We start from the raw sequence: 20,140 nt of genomic DNA on the forward strand, positions 1-20,140 counted from the left end.
CGGCTGACCATCGTTTCCGTTGCGGACTAGCCATTGCCTGTTTATAGGTTAATGGGTCGTCTTCAATACCGTCACCAACGACCATATTGATTTCACCATCCAAGCCATAACGAGCTAGTTTTGTTGAAACCCTCCCACTACGACGAGGAACGGTGATCTTCTGAACAGGAACTTTAGCAGTAGTTTTCTCAGTTGGTTCGACTGAGGGAGTGGGATTGTCCTCTTCTCGAGTGGAAGAGGACGGAACATTGGAAGGACTTATATCTGAAAGCATTTCCTCCAACACTACTTTACTTTGTGGTTTGAAATTCTTAATATAGTCATCTTCAAGGAAAGTGGAATTTGTGGAAACAAACACTTTATCATCCTTGCGACTATAAAATAGTCCACCCCTAGTCTCTTTAGAATTTCCAACAAACATGCAAACTTCAGTTCGTGACTCAAGTTTGCCGTCTTTCTTTCTTAAGACATGAGCAAGGCACCCCCAGATTCTGTAATGGCGTAAACTAGGTGTACGACCATTCCATAATTCTAAAGGTGTCTTAGGGATTGATTTAGATGGAACAACATTTAAAATGTCGGTTGCCATCTGAATTGCATATCCCCAGAAGGACGTAGGTAGAGTTGAATAACTAAGCATGGACCTAACCATTTCCAAAAGCGTGCGATTCCGTCTTTCTGCAACTCCATTTTGCTGTGGAGTGCTAGGGGCGGTTAATTGGGTTTCAATTCCAAGTTCAATTAAATGATCTTTGAACTGCATATCCATATATTCTCCACCCCTATCAGTTCGCAAGATCTTTGATGTTTTACCTAATTGGTTTTGAGCCAATGCGTGAAATTCCTGAAACTTTTCAAATGTTACAGATTTCTTATGCATAAGGTAAATATGTCCATGTCTAGAGTAATCGTCAATGAAAGTGACAAAGTACTCATAACCACCTCGGGCTTTTACATTCAAAGGTCCGCAAACATCTGAATGCACTAACCCTAGGGGTTGTTTGGCACGCTCTCCCTTTGCAGAGAAAGAATGTTTGGTCATCTTTCCTTCTAGGCAAGACTCCCAAACAGGTAATTCACCTAAGACGACATTTTTCAATGGACCGTCTTTGGTTAGCCTATTTAGTCTGTCATAGCCTATGTGACCCAAACGTAAATGACATAGATATGTTTCATTATCATCATCGATCTTTTGCTTTTTGTGGTTTCTAGGTTTAGCTACTTTAAAAAGTTCTTTATGTAGGGCAAATGGTGTTTCAGGTCTAAGAACATAAAGCCCCTGTTCCATGGATGCAACACAAATATGAATGTCATTTCGAGAAATGGTAGAACCAGAACTCGACAAATCTAATTTGTATTGTTGCAATTGTAAGCATGAAACAGAAACCAAGTTTCTACTGAAATTTGGAATGTATAAGACATTGTCTAATTCCAAAATTCTGTTTTGAAAATTGAGTTTGGCTTTTCCTCTAGCTCTAACCGAAACCATTTCGCCATTACCAACCTTAAGTTTCAACTCTCTGTATTTCAAATAATTCCAATTTTCAAGCAATTGCAATGAACAACTTACATGGTTTGTAGACCCAGAATCAAGAATCCAGATGGATTTATCATTCTCTAAAACACATGATTCGAAGACGAAAGCATCACTGCTTATTCGTTGGTGAATTGTTGTTCTTGCTGGTACAATTTGTTGTGAAGTATAACTTGAGGAAGTGGAATCACTTTCTCTTATCTTCTCAACTAAGCTTGAAATAGTAGGATTTATGGAGTTATGAACTATTTGCTCTTCAGAGTGAACAATTCCCAGCTTACCTGCTTTCTGGAATTTCATGTTCATCATGAGCATATGTGAAGTATTACTCTGACAAGGATTTTATAACTTCAAGTTCATTTGCTAAGATATTAACTAGGAGTGGAATGGGATGAGGGTTATTGGCACTACAATACATCAATAAAACAGAAGTAAGGTTTTGGTTCAAATTCATACACAAGTTCAGAAAATAACAAATAATCACATATGTTATAAAAATACTAAATCTAACATAGTTTATTTTCCAAGGTTTCCAACATAATGAAATACAGTGTCCCGGTAGGCGAGAGTCAAAGATAACATTAGTTGAATAGAGTAGTCAGCTCATCTAAAATAAAACCATTTTAGCAACCTTTTATTCGATCAAAAAGAGAATCAAACGTTGTCCCGGTAGGCGAGAGTCAAGGTTATTCTCATTTTATGAGCTTCCACCATTGTTTCATATTTTATGAGTTTATCTCTAAGTAGTCACCGTAGGGGAGAGTCTAATAGAGACGAAAACTCAGAAAACACTTATCAAATGAGATCTTACGGTGTTAAAAGTTTTCAACAAATAACCATCCATAAGGGGGACGAAGTCTAGCGTCTCGAGGTTATATTGAAAAAATTTAACTTTTGTAAGACCAACAATGGAGATCGAATATCTTTTGATTTAAGCTCATTATTTAAAAAATATATGTATTTTATTTAATCATCAGTTCCATATTTTAGTAATGAAAAATTACAAATTAAAGTTGGTTTAAATAAAAAATCAACTTTAGTTAAATTTCAATTATTATTTAAATTCGAAAAATAAATTCGAAAATAATGGAACAATTTGAAAATATCTTATTTAAGTTGTTTAGAAGAATCTAAAAAATCAACTTAAATATCTTTCAAATTAGATTTAATTAAATATAAAATTAAGTTATAACCACTTAATTTGAAAATATTCCATTTTAAGTTAATATTTGAAAAAATATCAACTTAAAAAATATCTAAAGAATCTTAATAACCAATTCCTAAAATTCCTCAACTTAATTTTAAAATTTGAAATTCAAAAGATATTCATATTTAAGTTGATTAGTTAGAGATAACTAAATTTCAACTTAAATAGGAATATTTAATGAAAAATTTAAATTAAGCTTCAGAAAGAATCTAGTTGGTTATAATTCTATATTTAATTAAATACAAGAAAATACATATAGTTTAGCTTAGAATAAAATTCTTTAAACTATGGTTTTCTTAAATTAATTTCAAAATAAATGAAATTAATTATGTTGCTAATCAATTTTATTAGGTTAAACTAATTTAATTAACCTAGTACAGTTATCCAAATCAGGCAAATGGGCCTTCACAATTGGGGTAGTTCATGTGAGGGGAGGCTGGGTTCAGTATGTCGTACCCACTACTATGGCTCCCAACTCTCACACAAGGCCCAAAAGAGAGGAATTTAACCTTAAAATGAATAACTGTTATTAATTGAATAGACCCAAAAACTAAATGGGCCTAAATAAAATCTATCAAAAACTATGATATTTTATTTAGCAACAACAACCTATATGCATCTATAACAAAATTAAACATATAGGCTCACACAGGCACACATTTGGATGGATCCTATCATATTGCTAGGTCATACACAGATGAAAGAAGATTGTAAAATTTACCTGTTACAAATTATTTACTTGACCTATCGTCAATTGAACCATGAGTTAAAATCAGATCATTGGATCTGTCAACAAGTTAACCATGACAATTTAGATCAAGCAATAATAGGTTTTATAAAACTTACAAACAAGCTAAAACACATACTCCTGCAACAAGATGAATTGGATAGTTGGATGTAGGAATTATTTAATTTAAATAATTATTTTCGAAAATATTTAAATAATAAAAAAAAAATTCGGTTTTTTTTAAAAAAAATAAAATAATAATAAAAAAAATTAAAATTAAACCTACAATTTTTGAAAAATTAGGTTTCAACTAACCTAAATATCATTTCAAAAATAATTGCTAATTACCTTTTAAATTTTTTAAAGTTATTTTATAAATTAAATATAAAATAAAAAAAAAATAAATATTTTTCAGATTTTATAATTTAATTTAAATAAAATAACAAAATTTAAAAAAATTAGCAAAATATCTTACTTCTATTTAAAATTACATGATTATAATAATCTTATTTTAAATTTAAATAAGGACAAATATTTAAAAAAAATTAATTTAAAAAATATTTAATATCTGACCTTTAAATTTTAAGAATAAGATAAAATAATCAAATTTAAAAATAAGATATAAAATCAAGCAAAAAGATAGATTTTTACTTGTTTTCAAATTCAAATTACACTAATATCTAAAATTAAATTTAAAAAATTCAAATTAATTTATTTCTGATATTAGATTTGAAAATTGAAAAGTAAAAATCAAAATACAAAACTAAACAAAAAAACGGAAGTTAATTCCATGAAATAGCATGAAAAATCGAAGAAAAACGAAAAAATTGCAAGTGGTACGGACAGTACTGTCCACACGCACAAGCAGCCAGGCGTGACCGACGTCCCTCGGCGCAGGAGGCTGCATGCAGCCTCATCCGCGCGCGCATGGGACGATTTCAGACAGCCAATCTTGTCTGACCGAGGTAGCTCGGTCGAGCTGGATGTCTGCGCGCGTGTGGTCGAGCGTGAAGGGTTGCATGACCCTGATATTTTTCCAATCTTCAAAAAATCATAACTAATTCAAATTAAATCGAAATTGAGTTCTGTAAAAAAAGTAAATTGCTTAATTTTTTCCATACTATCCAATAAAAATAATTCCAGAAACAGATATTCAATTATTTTTCACGAAAATTCAACAAACATCAATCAATCATCAAACAACACTCAAAACAACATGATACCATCCAAAACACAAACAAATCGTTTTAAGTCCAAATTTCTTGCAAGCAAATCAATTACCATGGCTCTGAGGCTAGTTTTTGGAAATTATTTTACCAGGATCTTAGATCTACTCACAAGTATGTTGATTAACACCCTAAATATGAACTTCTAAAACGATTATGAAATAAACACATATAAAGTATGAGGAACCTTACATTGGGTGCAGCGAAATATTATGTCTCCTTCCGTTCAGATCTCTAACCCTTGTATCCTTTCTGTCGCAGAGTATTATCAAGATCTGAACCTGGATCTCTTTCTTTCCTTCTTTAGTGCTGAAACTCCTTCTTGTTGAATATCTTTCTTCACGATCTTCCTCACTATGATTAAGGTATCACTTGCTGTGTGTGGGCACTACTCTAATACTAAGAGGTTCGAAATTCAAGAGAGAAGAAGAGAGTATAGGTGGTGGCTAGGGTTTAGAAGAGAAGGCTTAGGTTTTTCTCTGAAGGAAAAGTGTAAATTTCCTGAAGCCTTCACTATCAATTTATAGCATTCCACTATGGTTAGGTTTGAATTATTTGGCATTAAAATAATGAAAATATCAGATGATAAACCCTATAAAAGTGGACGGCCATGGCTATGTGGATTTGGGCCTCACTTTTTGCAATTTTGCTATTTTATCATTTTTGCATCTCATTTTCTTAAAAACGCCAAATTTCAAATTCAACTATTTAAATGCCAATTCTAACTATTTAATAACTATAAATAATTATTAAATAATATTGTCATTTATCATATTTATTAATTGAACCATACAAAGTATCATAATTAACAAATATGCCCTAAAAACTCTTTCTTTACAATCCCGCCCTTACTTAGTGAAAAATTCACAAATGGACATAGTCTAATTTGAGAATTATAATTGATTAATCAAAACCAATTATATGAGTCTTACAAGTAATATTATCTCAACTAGTGGGGGGACCATGGGTCTATATAACCGAGCTTCCAATAAGCAGATCAAGAATTTATAACCTAAATTCACTGACTTATTAATTCTTCGTTGAATCCACACATAGAACTTAGAATTGCACTCTCAGTATATAGAATGCTCTATATGTTCCACCATATAGACACATCATTAGTTATCCATTGTTATAATCCTAATTTGATCAATGATCCTCCATATGAATGATCTACACTGTAAAGGGATTAGATTACCGTTACACCCTACAATGTATTTTATCCTTAAAACACTTAACCCCGTATAAATGATATTTCAGCTTATGTGAAATGAGTACTCCACCATTTACTTTCGTTTGGTCAAGCTCGAAGGAGATCATCCTTTACTTACTATTCGCCAGATAGAAGCTATAGATTCCTTGTTTATGTTAGCGCTCCCACTCAATTGCACTACTGTGTTCCCAAAATGTACGTATCACCCTGACCCAAAAGTAGGCTTAACTAACAAATCAAAGAACACGAATAACACTCTTGAGATTGAGCCTAATCATAACAGGATTAAGATCATTTGATCTAGGATCAACTAGGCGATATTGACTTGAATAGATATTACGGTAAGTTTAATAAATCTAAGTCAAAGTTCAATATCGATCCCTTCCGATGCATACTCCATGCACCCAACCTGAGCTTTACTTTAACCAATGCTCTGAAAAGAACATAGCATTTCTCCAAATGCAAGTAAACCCTGTTGTAGATTATCATATCTCTAAAACCCTGTGTCTGATAAATCTAGGAATCTTTATTCACATAGTCATGTTTACTTTCCAATGTGTTGACAACACAATAAACAGGATCAAGTATGTGAAAAGGGTTTTTGATGAATTTATAAATCAAATAGACAAGCAATTGATAAGATGAACCAAAACATACACAAATGAATGAAAAATACTTTTGTTTCTTTATTGATGTTGAATAAAATGGATTACATTGAAATGGAGTTTTATTTAGGGCATAAAACCCAACAATTCTCACTCTAGCTTTGTCCAAGAATTGGGGGTTACACCAGCTAGACATCAACAACGCATTCTTGAATGGGGATCTAAAAGAGGAAATTTATATGGTTCAGCCACCCGGCTTTGAAGATCCTAAAAATCCTCATCTGGTTTGTAAGTTACAGAAGGCCATATATGGACTTAAACAAGCCCCACGAGCTTGGTATGATAAACTGAGTACTACACTCACTACTTTTGGCTTTCACAATGCCAAATTAGATGAGTCTCTCTTTCTCAGGATCACTCCTCACCACACTACATATATTCTAGTTTATGTCGATGACATAATAATAACAGGCAGTTCTCCAACAGTCATTCGGGCTCTTATTCAAAGTCTTCAAACCGAGTTTGCTCTTAAGGATCTTGGTCCTTTAAACTACTTTCTTTGTATTGAAGTTCACTACACTAAGGATGGCATGATTCTTTCTCAGAAGAAATACATTGCAGATGTTTTGTGCCGTGCCAAGATGCAATATGCCAATCCTTTAACTACACCAATGACTGTGGTGAAAAACTCTCTGCAACAGGGAGTGATCCTATTCCTGAGCCACATTTATATCGAAGCTTGGTTGGTGCTCTTCAATATGTGTGTATTACAAGACCTGAAATTGCCTAATCTGTCAACAGAGTTTCCCAATTCATGCAAAACCCCTTACAATCTTATTGGAAAACTGTTAAAAGGCTGTTGAGATATCTCAAAGGGACTTTGGATCATGGTCTTTACTTGCAGAAACCTTCCAACCTAGATATAACCGGTTACAGTGATGCAGATTGGGCCAATGACCCTGATGATAGAAGAAGCACATCTGGATATTGTGTATTTCTTGGTCCCAATCTGATCACATGGTCCTCTAAGAAACAGCCTACTGTTTCTCGCAGTAGCACTGATGCAGAGTATCGTAGCTTGGCTCACTTGACAGCTGAAATCACCTGGATCCAATCTTTGCTGTCTGAAATCAAAGTCCCTGCAACAAGAGCTCCCATAGCCTGGTGTGATAATTGGAGTACTGTTCTCATGTCAGCAAATCCGGTTCTTCATGCCCGGACTAAACACATTGAGCTTGATCTCTTTTTTGTCAGAGAAAAAGTTCTCAGCAAGCAACTTTCAGTGTATCACTTACCTGGCTGTGATCAAGTTGCTGACATATTTACTAAAGCTTTGGGGTGTTCTCGTTTTACTCTTCTCAGGACCAAACTTAGTGTTCTTGATTCTACAACACTAAGTTTGAGGGGAGTTGTTAGTGATAATACTTAGTTAGTTAGTTAGTTAGTTAGTTTCATTTTCTGTTAGTTTGTTATTTGTACAGATCTTGATTGTAACTAACTTATCCTTTCGTTTGTAACTAGCTAAGTCTATAAATACTTGTACATATTCAATTCAGAAGAGTAATGAGAATATAATTCATTCCTCAAATCTTTTGTTCAACACAAACTACCATTGAATAATCTCCAGTTTCGTTATACCAAATTCCCAGATAACGATTGCTTGATGATGCAGTAAAGAATCCCAGTTGAAACCTTCCTTCTTTGGATGCCAATAAAGTTGTTCTGTCATTATAAGTCGGATGTTCTGATGAATTATAATCTCTGAGAAACATAACATTTGTTCTATTGTTCTGTTATTATCATACTCAAATGTATGTATAAGTCCTAATTAATAATGGTCACTTTCTTGACCCTTTTCATCATGGTGGATTAAGCAAAGGTGCAATTCATTACTTTAATACTTACCTATAACATATATTGTTATATAAGAAAATGCCTGAGTTGTAATTTTTTCAACTACTAAAAATAAAATAATTCTAACATTATTTTAATACATGCTCTCATTTTAGGGTGTTATAAATAATAATAATTAAAAACACAAGTTATAGTATATGAATATCAATATAGCACACATACCCAATAAAATAAAAAGAGACAAAACATTTAGACATATGAATAATAAAAAAAGTAAATTAATCAAACATTGAGAGAGAAAAGAAGAAAAGAAGAAGAAGCACCCTCTGACTTCTCAAAGGATAAGGAAGAAGTAGAAGAAAAATGAGGCTTTTCACACCGATTTAGTAGTAGTTAGCAGTTTTTTATATTAATTATTAAATCAAAATATATGGGACTTTATATTAAATTACACCAATAGCGTTCAACATAACACCTGTTGTGGTATTTTTCTTTTCAAACACACCTAATATATAATATATTTTTCTTAAATTTTATTTAGATAGTACATACAAACGCTAATAAATATATATGTATATGGATATTCGAATACTTACGTGTAAGAGCTTTCACTATATAACTACCTGCCTACCACTTGCATGTGCTAGTGTGTATATACCCATATAGGGCTATGAGGGTAGGAATTGGGTATTTTACCTATCAATAGATATAGTGATTTATAGCCCTTGATTTCATCCAATGGCTCAAATCAACTCTTGAAAATTACACCAAAATTAATATATTTTATTTATTTATAATTAATCTTTAATATTATTAATTGTAGATTCAACTAACAAACTCAAAACCTAACTCCAAACCTAATGTTTTTATCTTTCTATTTTATTTCTATTTAAAATTTAGTTTTAATTATATTTTTTTTTAATTCAAATTTACATAAAAAAATATTTTAATTAAATTTATTTTTAAAACAATAATTATACTTATAAAAACTTATAACATATTCAACTTATAATAATTTTATAATAATCACTCTTAAGATAATTAAAATGTCATGAGTTCAATACTTTAGAAGTAATATTTTCTTTTCTTTTTTTTTATACTTATATTTAATTTAAGATTTCAATTAATTTAATAGTTTGAAAATTCTATCATATTATATTAATTAATTTTATTTTTCAAGATTATAATGTTCTATGTATTTAAAAATTTTAGATATAAAATTAATTTTGTTAATTCCATTTTTGGCATATTTAATTGACAAAAATATTTTATTATTTAATGTATATTTCGGCTGGCATATATTGATATGGTTTCCATATTTGTGTAAATCAAACTTGAAAGGAAAGTTGTCTAGCTTTCCTATTTTTGGAAAAAAGGTAAAAATGGTAAGTTTGGTTACCCATTTCGTTTTTTATCTAACCAGCTGTTATTCTGATCTTGTGTTGAGTTTCCCATTTTCTAAGATCAGGTTTCTTGAAGAGAAAACCGGAGCTAGACTTTCCTTTTCTATAAAAGGAAAGTTGTCGTTACTGCCCACGATTCTGTATGTACAGAAACGGAAATTCCTGGACTGATTGAAGAATTATTTTAGGGAAGTTTCTAGTGGGTTGAGGTCTTGTTCAGACCGAATGTAAGCTGTCTATGAGATGTATATTCATTATAAATACATCTTATAGCTGCTAGGTTTTGTATCTCTTTCACACACTTAGAATTGCTTTCATATCTTAAGGAAAGAGTGTCTTTGTTTAGTACCTCTCTTGGTACCTCTCTTGTATCTTTGAATTTCATTCATATCTTTAGAAAAGAGAGTCTTTGATTTGTAGAGAAGAGTTGTTCTACTCTTACTCTGTTTATTTGTTGTTTGTATTGTCTTGAGTCTGTATTCAAGTCTACAACGAAGAAGAACATCAGTGCACCTTCGGGAGAAGGGTATTTACAAGCTTTCGGGAGATTGCTTTTGAAGTCTTGCATCGGGAGGATACAAGCACAAAACCTTCGGGAGATGGTTGTATAGGCTTTCGGGAGATAGCCTTTAAGCCTTGAATCGGGAGGATTCAAGCACTCTTCAAGGTGATCGAAGGGAGTTCGAGCTCTTGGAGTTTTATCAAGATTCGGTTAGTAGGTGGAATACATCAAGCTTGCGGCATACAATAAGAGGGAGTCTATTTATGCATAAGTCAATTACTTTGTATTTTTGATACCGATCTAATGAATCTTATCTCTGGGCGTGGCCCCGTGGACTAGTAACAATCTGAAAGGATTGTTGAAACCACGTACAAAAATCTTGTGTGTTTTTACTTTTATGCACTGTTTGTTTTTCTGGGTTTCTCCCGGAGTTACGGAGTTGCATTCGTAACTACGTAAAACTGTTTTCGCACGCTTTATTATTCCGCATTTAATTAATCATTTAATTAAATAATCAAACTGGGAATATTAAAATACGGAATTTCATTTGGTATCAGAGCAAGTCACTAAATTCTTAGTGAGATCTTGAGGTTATTCCGTTTAACTTGTTTTGTGTGAGATGTCTTTGTTTGCAGAAGGAAGTTCCATCTCTAGACCTCCTCTATTGAATGAGTCGAATTATCCTTATTGGAAGGTCAGGATGAGAGCTTTCATCAAATCGCAAGATGAGAAAGCATGGAGAGCTATTCTTACAGGATGGTCTCAACCTACTGAAAATGATGAAAAAGGTAATACTCAGGTAAAATCTGAACTCAGTTGGACCACTGAAGATGAAAAACTGTCTGGTTATAATAATAAGGCTTTACATGCTATTTTTAATGGTGTTGGTGAAGGTTTTATTAAATTAATATCATCTTGTGAATCTGCAAAAGAAGCATGGGAAATCCTTCAAATTCAATTTGAAGGTACTGCTGATGTAAAAAGATCACGATTTACCATGCTTCAAACTAGATTTGATGAATTGAGAATGTCAGATACTGAAACTTTAAATGATTTCTATGAAAGATTATCTGACATCTCTAATGAGTTTTTTGCCTTGGGAGAAAAACTAGATGAATCTGTCTTGGTTCGAAAAATTGTTCGAGTTCTTCCTGACAGGTTTGATACAAAATTGCTTGCAATGGAAGAGGCGAAAGATTTTGGCAAAATGAAGGTTGAGGAACTCATGGGATCTTTAAGAACCTTTGAGTTGAATCAACAAATCAAGAAAAAGAGTAAGCAAAATCTCTCGAATGAGAAAAGCAAAGGTATTGCCTTTAATGCTTCTGAAAATATTGTTTCTGATGATGAAAATGATGATGAAATGGTTCTATTGGCAAAAAATTTCCAAAAATTCTTGAAATCTGGTGGAAATAAAAAGTTCTTTTCAAAGAACCCAAAAGGTAACATTTCTGGTAACATTCCCTCTAAACCTTTTCCATCTAACAATAAAAAAGGTATTAAATGCAGAGAATGTGAAGGTTTTGGTCACACTCAATCTGAATGTGCTAATACCTTAAAGAAAAATAAAAAGGGATTGAATGTTACTTGGAGTGATGATTCTGAGAGTAGTGAGGATGAAAAAGAAAAAGTTGTCCTAACAAGTGTTTTGTCAAGAAATTTGCAGGAAAAAGGAAAAAGCATTTGCTTGAACAATATCCTGATCAATGACAACAAGGAAGAATCCAGATCCGAATCAGATGAGTCAGAAATTGATGAGGATTCCATGATTGAATCTTACAAGGTAATGTTTGGTAAGTGGTTGGAAACTAGTGCTGAAAATCGCTCCCTGGTTAAAGATAATAAAATTTTGTGTAACAACATTAATGAGTTGGAAGATAAACTCAAATGTCATGTGAATCAATTGTCTTTAAAAGAGTCAAAAATTATTTCTTTAACCAAGGAAATTGATAACATTAAAAAGAATGTTAAAATGTTAAATCCAGGTTCCACCATCTTTGAAAAATTCAAAAATCCGGCCAAACCAATCATGTCCGGGCCGGGTTATGTTCCAAATCAACCTGTGTCTAATACCACTAATAGTTTTGTTTCTGGAAGAACTGTTTCTACCTCGCAGGTCTCTGTCTCGACAGCAAAGCACTCTGTTGTTACAGAAAAGAAGCAGCACGGTAAGTTTGACAACTTCAAAGGGAAAGGAAGACGTTTCATTCCTATTTGCCATTTTTGTGGAGTAAAAGGTCACATTCGACCTAAATGCATAACCATGCATAACATGTTTAAATCTAATTACATTGGAAATAAACATGTTTTACAAAAACAAAAATGGGTTGTCAAAAACAAATGCTTGGTAGGTTCTACTTGTTTTAAAACTGTTGCTTCTAACATGTGGTATTTTGATAGTGGTTGTTCCAAACACATGACAGGTGAAAAAGAATTTCTTGTGAACATAAGACCAATGCACTGTGGAGAAGTTACATTTGGTAACGGTCTTACTGGTAAAGTCATAGGAATGGGAACTCTCAAGTTCGAAGGGCTTCCTAAACTAAAGAATGTCATGTTGGTTGAAGGACTAAAAGCTAATCTACTTAGCATTAGTCAGATTTGTGATCAGGGTTATACTCAGAGCTTTGATAGCAATCATTGCTATGTATATAATATTCTTGATGAAATTGTGTTACAAGGGCTGCGATCTAGTGATAATTGTTATACTCTCACTACGCAAGCCACTTGTCATTCTGTCATTGAAAATGTTACTGACCTATGGCATGAAAAACTTGGTCACATTCACTTTAAAAATCTGAAAAAATTATCTGTTTCAGGGATTGTTCGAGGATTACCTAAATTAGGTAAAGAGTCATTGGGAAAATGTGGTCCATGCCAGTTAGGTAAGCAACTGAAAATTTCTCACAAGAGTGTCCCAGATGTGAATACTTCTAGAGTTCTCGAACTCTTGCACATGGACTTAATGGGTCCAATCCAGGTAGAAAGCTTAAATGGTAAAAGATATATTTTTGTTTGTGTTGATGATTTTTCTCGATTCTCATGGGTGGATTTTTTGAGAGAAAAATCTGATACTTTTGAAGCTTTCCAAACTCTGTGTTTGAAATTACGAGTTGAAAAAGATTGTAACATTGGCAAAATTGTTAGGATTAGGAGTGATCATGGTAAGGAATTTGAAAATACCGTATATGATGAATTTTGTAAAGCTAACGGTATTTCTCATGAATTTTCTGCTCCTAAAACTCCTCCACAAAATGGAGTGGTTGAAAGAAAGAATCGTACTCTAGCAGAAATGGCTAGAGTAATGTTGAATAGCAAGAAGCTCACAAAGCGCCTTTGGGCCGAAGCCATTAACACTGCTTGCTATACCATCAACAGAGTATTCTTGCGCCCAGGTACTCACAAAACACCATATGAAATCTGGAAAGAAGAACAGATTGAAGATTTGCTTGAAAAGCCTGCTGCTGAGGAAAAGGAAACTGACGAAGCTTCAGAAGCAGTCGTCGAGGTTACTGTGCAGGAATCTGTTGCTACAGAAAATCCAACAACAAAAGAATCTGAGTATCCTTTAAATTCAATCACTGATCCAATACAGAGGGAACCATCCTTCAGATCTCATCCTTGGAAACTTGGATGAGAGCATGGTTACAAGAAGAAAATATGCCAATATAATTCAATTTTTATGTTTTATTTCTTCTTTAGAACCTAAATCTGTAAAAGAAGCTTTAATGGATGAAGATTGGTTTTTAGCTATGCAGGATGAGCTTCATCAGTTTGTTCGAAACAAAGTCTGGAAAATGATTCCAAGACCACCGTTTGTGAACATCATTGGAACCAAGTGGATCTTCAAAAATAAGAGTGATGAGTTTGGCACTATCATTCGAAACAAGGCAAGGTTGGTTGCCCAAGGATACACTCAAGTTGAGGGTGTTGACTTTGATGAAACATTTGCTCCAGTAGCTAGACTGGAATCGATCAGGTTACTTCTTTCCATAGCTTGCATTCTTGGTATTAAATTGTATCAAATGGATGTCAAATCCGCTTTTTTGAATGGGCTGTTAAAAGAAGAAGTGTATGTGGAACAACCTAAAGGGTTTGAGGATCCACATTTTCCTGATCATGTTTATAAGTTAGACGAGGCATTGTATGGTCTAAAACAAGCACCACGTGCTTGGTATGAGCGTCTAACTGAATTCTTGCTTTCTCATGATTACAAGAGAGAAAATGTTGATAAAACACTTTTCATCAAAAACATTAATTCTGATGTAAATGTTGCTCAAATATATGTTGATGATATTGTGTTTGGCTCTACCTCTAACTCTGAAGTGCAGGTTTTTGTTTCCCAAATGCAAAAGGAGTTCGAAATGAGTATGGTAGGTGAACTCACTTATTTTCTTGGACTTCAAGTGAAGCAATCAGATGAGGGAACTTTTGTCACTCAAAGCAAGTATGCAAAGAATTTGGTGAAAAAGTTTGGCCTTGAAAAAGCCAAACATACCAACACTCCCATGAGCACTACTTTGAAATTAAGCAAAGATGAACAAGGAGTAAAGGTAGATCAAACTTTGTATCGAAGTATGATAGGAAGTTTGCTTTATCTTACTGCTAGTCGTCCTGACATTTGCTATAGTGTTGGTGTTTGTGCACGTTATCAGGCTAATCCCATGGAATCCCATCTTTCTGCTGTGAAAAGAATCATTCGCTATGTAAATAGCACTATTGATTTTGGGATTTGGTTTTCAAAAGACACTAATTCTAACCTTGTTTGTTTTAGTGATGCTGATTGGGCAGGTAATGCTGATGATAGAAAAAGTACTAGTGGTGGATGTTTCTATCTTGGAAATAATTTGGTTTCATGGCATAGCAAGAAGCAAAACTCAATCTCTCTGTCCACCGCAGAGGCTGAGTACATTGCTGTGGGTAGTTGTTGTACCCAATTGTTATGGATGAAACAAATGATGGCAGATTATGGGTTTGATTTGAAAACTTTAACCATTTTTTGTGATAACACTAGTGCTATAAACATTTCTAAGAATCCTGTTCAACACTCTCGCACTAAGCACATAGACATTCGTCATCACTTTATTAGAGAGCTTGTGGAAAATAAAATTCTTGTCTTAGAATATGTTGAAACTAGCAAACAAATTGCAGATATTTTTACTAAAGCTCTTGACTCGGTCCGATTTATTTCTCTAAGGAAATCCTTAGGGGTTTGTACTGTTTAATGCTTTTATTTTTCCATAGTCCTTGATATTTGAGTTGTCTTAGAGTTCATAATGTCTTGTCTTTGTCCTAGAAGAAAATTTCAACCTTATAAGAATTTCAGTCATTATTTTATTGCTAATGTTGTAATATTATGATGTCATACAGTTTGTCGTAAAATTGTCCACTCCTCACAGAATATTCTGTGTTCATCAAACAAAGGTTATGTAAGCTACCATTTTCGAATGATGTTGTTCAAAAAAACTGTGTGTTCAAGCTCCATTGGATGAATAGAGCTACCTATCTCAATGTGTGAAAGCCATCTCTGAGTAAGTTGGAACTATGTAATTAGGAGTTATGTAGAAGATACGCTACCATTGAAAAGGGCTACCATTGAGGTAGTGTGACAGCGTCTCCTATGGGTACAATTTATCGAAAAAGTCTTTTTGACAAATTGGGCAATGTTCCCTCGCTTACACTTTCACACACTAATGCTTCGACACAAAGTTGTGGTAAAATTTGTTTATTCTCGAAAATGGTGTTATAAAGCTATTACATACTGTTTGATGTGCTTTAATATTCTTGGTGATGGAGTCAATTTTTCCTGTGAACCGGTATGACCTCATTCTATTACTTCATTAGTTTGATAAAATAATTTCTGATTATTCTTATGAGTTTGATTTTTTCATCAGGGACAAAGACAAATGGACATTGTGAATTCTAGTTGCAAAAATATCAAGGTTATTTTATTTTTCTGTCTTTTAATTAAAAAAAAAAAATATAACAAAAAAAAAAAAAAAAGGGGTTCGTGATCGAGTTGTCAAGTGAGCTTTGTTAAAAATTTTGTTATTTTTTTGTTATGTTTCATTATGTTCTTAGACACAATTTTTTGCTCTTAAGTGGTGATTAGTGTTTTTGTGTCTTGGAGTGTTCTCTTGTTCCTTATTTGCAATTTTTTTTTTTTTGGGGGGCATTTTTTGAAAAAATAAAAGAAAAAGGGGGGCATATTCTTTTTTCGAATTCTTTTTCGAATCCTTGTATATATTTTTTCTTTTATTTTTTTCATTTTATGGAAACATGTTTTAATTGTATTTATTTTAGAATGTTTCCTTTATTTGTGGAGATTTGTCTTTTTGGTGTGTATAGGAAACTTGTAATTAAATAATTAATTATTTGTTGGTTTCCTTTTTGGTGGCAATTTCGGTTTTGGTAAGGGCCTTTAAATTCTTAGATTTTGTGGGGATTGTTGGTTTCCTTTTTTCTTTTAAGGAAACATTGACCAAATTTTGAAAAAATTCTTTTGGTTTCCTTTTTTCCTCTTCACACGTGGGTCAAAGGTAAGGAAGTTACCTTCCTTTTCAGTTTTTTTTTAAATTTGGGCATTTAAAATTGGAAGTTATATATTCTCAACTCCCCATTATCCCACGATCACATCTCTCTCTTCTCTTTTCATTGTTTTCTCTCACAAGTCTAACATTGTTCAAAGTAAGAGGGTTTGTGTTCTAGGGTTTCAAAGAAAAAATGGCCAAAACTAAGAATGCCCAACCATCCAAGAAGCCCATTCGTGGCTCTACTTCTGCTTCACCGGTGTCTCCGCCTGCGCCGCCTGCTCCAGCAACCGGAGCTTCTGGTTCGTCCTCTGCTCCGACGAAGTCTGCCAAGAAATCGAAGACCCAAGCTCGAAAATCAGTGGCAAAATTTTCATCTCCTCTTGTTGGTGCCTCGCCTATTGCTTCTCCAACACCTGGGTTGGGTGATCATGATGAATCCCATTCATCCGATCACACATAGTCGAAGTCCTCTTCTTCGAATGGAGCTCCTAATGTCGATCAAGCTTTGGTGACTTTGCCCACGGTGAGTTCTCGAACAAGGTCCAAGGTTTCCACTCATTCAAAGCCTCAAGTGGTTAAACCTAAAATTGCTTCCAAAGGGAAAAAGGTGGTTTCTTCATCTTCAAAGGGCAAAAATCTCAAGGAGAATCCCCCTTCGGTCTCTTCCTCGGATTCTGAACCAGAAGAAAGTGAGGAGGATCATGATTCAGAGGGCTTCTCCGATTCAAGTGAAGAATTTGTGCCCAAAGATCTTCCTGTTGTTGATGATTCTGGATCCGAGAGTGAAGAACCAGAAACTGAGCCTGTCACTACGTAACCGCTCCAAAGGCTCCCGCTCGTTCCAAAGAAGGACAAAGGAAAAAGGCCCATTGTCTCTAATCCTGTTCTTCCACAGAAAAGAAAGAGGCCCTCTGGTATTTCTCTTGATAACTTCAAGCCTCACTCTCATTATTTTTGTTATAATGATCATGCTAGAGATATGAAATTCTATGAGAATAGGAATTTTACTGTGGAGAAAAATTTTAATGTTATTGCTCATAAGCCTTTTGGAGTGTATAACATGTTGAAAGAAAGACAATGGGTAGATACCTTGATCGGTTTTGATGGGTATGTGGATAGAATTGTGAAGGAATTTTATGCTAACATCACTGATGAGTTTCTCGATGAGGACTCTTTCATGTTTGGCAAAGTTTTTGTCAGAGGTCACTGGTATTCCTTTACTGTGAAGGATGTTGCTGAGGCTCTCAATTTTCCTATGGGAATTGAGCCAACTGATGTGGAGTTTGATCGTCAAAAGGTGTTCGGTTATCTCTCTGGTGATAATGAAATTGAACTCTCCGACACCATGCATATGTCTCAACTCACCTATCAACATGCTGCTCTTATGAGGTTTGCCCTATCCAATTGGTTTCCTTGCTCTAATCCGGTAAATGTTTCAAATGAACTTGCTTTCTTTTTGTATAAAGTTTCAATTGGTGCTAAAATTGATTTGGCTGACATGATTTGGGAGCAAATTGTCTCTCTTCGAAAGGGTAAGAAACCTAGGCTCAATCTCATTTTTCCTCACTTAATCTATAAAATTTTATCTGATCAAGAGGAATTGATTCTTGAGAATGAATCAATTGAGATGCCTGCTGTTGGAACCACTTTCAAAATTCCTGAGAAGCCTCCTCAAGGAAAAGCTGCTCAAAGAAAGGCTCGGTACCGCTTCCCCGGTCTTACAAATGATCCCGCCGTCGGATCTGCTTCCACTTCTGCTCCTACAGAAATGGCAGAATTCAACTTGCGTTTGGGAAGAATGGAGACCAGTCAGGCCTTGCTTCTTAGGAAGATGGACAGCATCATGAAATACTTCCGACCCAATGATGATGAATAGGTGGTTCAATCTTTTATCTTTTGCTTTTTATTAATGTTTATTTGAACTTGACTTTGTCCATGTTTGTTTTTGTTATCTTTGGCTCCTTGATAGACAAAAAGGGGGAGTAGTATTATTTTTTTTTGGATTCCTTGAACTGTTTGTTACAACTCTGGACCCTTGGTTTTAGGGGGAGTTGCTTGTTTGTGGTTTAACACTTTTCCGTTTAAAAAGTTGTTTGTGGTTTAACACTTTTCCATTTAAAAAGTTGTGTTCTTCGGTTTGCAAGCTTTTCCGTCCAAAAAAAGTTATATGTTTTATGTGTTAGAGAGCTTTCATGCAGGGGGAGTATTTTCTATACTCTTGTATCTTTTAAAAAAGCTATTTGCTTTGGTTTCTAACACTTGATGCAGGTTTTCTCATAATAAAATGTTTTGTCAATCAAAGTGCCAAAGGGGGAGATTGTTAATTCCATTTTTGGCATATTTAATTGACAAAAATATTTTATTATTTAATGTATATTTCGGCTGGCATATATTGATATGGTTTCCATATTTGTGTAAATCAAACTTGAAAGGAAAGTTGTCTAGCTTTCCTATTTTTGGAAAAAAGGTAAAAATGGTAAGTTTGGTTACCCATTTCGTTTTTTATCTAACCAGCTGTTATTCTGATCTTGTGTTGAGTTTCCCATTTTCTAAGATCAGTTTCTGAAGAGAAAATCGGAGCTAGACTTTCCTTTTCTATAAAAGGAAAGTTGTCGTTACCGCCCACGATTCCGTATGTACGAAACGAAATTCCTGGATCGATTGAAGAATTATTTTAGGGAAGTTTCTAGTGGGTTGAGGTCTTGTTCAGACCGAATGTAAGCTGTCTATGAGATGTATATTCATTATAAATACATCTTATAGCTGCTAGGTTTTGTATCTCTTTCACACACTTAGAATTGCTTTCATATCTTAAGGAAAGAGTGTCTTTGTTTAGTACCTCTCTTGGTACCTCTCTTGTATCTTTGAATTTCATTCATATCTTTAGAATAGAGAGTCTTTGATTTGTAGAGAAGAGTTGTTCTACTCTTACTCTGTTTATTTGTTGTTTGTATTGTCTTGAGTCTGTATTCAAGTCTACAACGAAGAAGAACATCAGTGCACCTTCGGGAGAAGGGTATTTACAAGCTTTCGGGAGATTGCTTTTGAAGTCTTGCATCGGGAGGATACAAGCACACAACCTTCGGGAGATGGTTGTATAGGCTTTCGGGAGATAGCCTTTAAGCCTTGAATCGGGAGGATTCAAGCACTCTTCAAGGTGATCGAAGGGAGTTCGAGCTCTTGGAGTTTTATCAAGATTCGGTTAGTAGGTGGAATACATCAAGCTTGCGGCATACAATAAGAGGGAGTCTATTTATGCATAAGTCAATTACTTTGTATTTTTGATACCGATCTAATGAATCTTATCTCTGGGCGTGGCCCCGTGGACTAGTAACA

Source organism: Cannabis sativa, chromosome 2, assembly GCF_029168945.1.
Source record: "Cannabis sativa cultivar Pink pepper isolate KNU-18-1 chromosome 2, ASM2916894v1, whole genome shotgun sequence".
Taxonomy (NCBI): Eukaryota; Viridiplantae; Streptophyta; class Magnoliopsida; order Rosales; family Cannabaceae; genus Cannabis; species Cannabis sativa.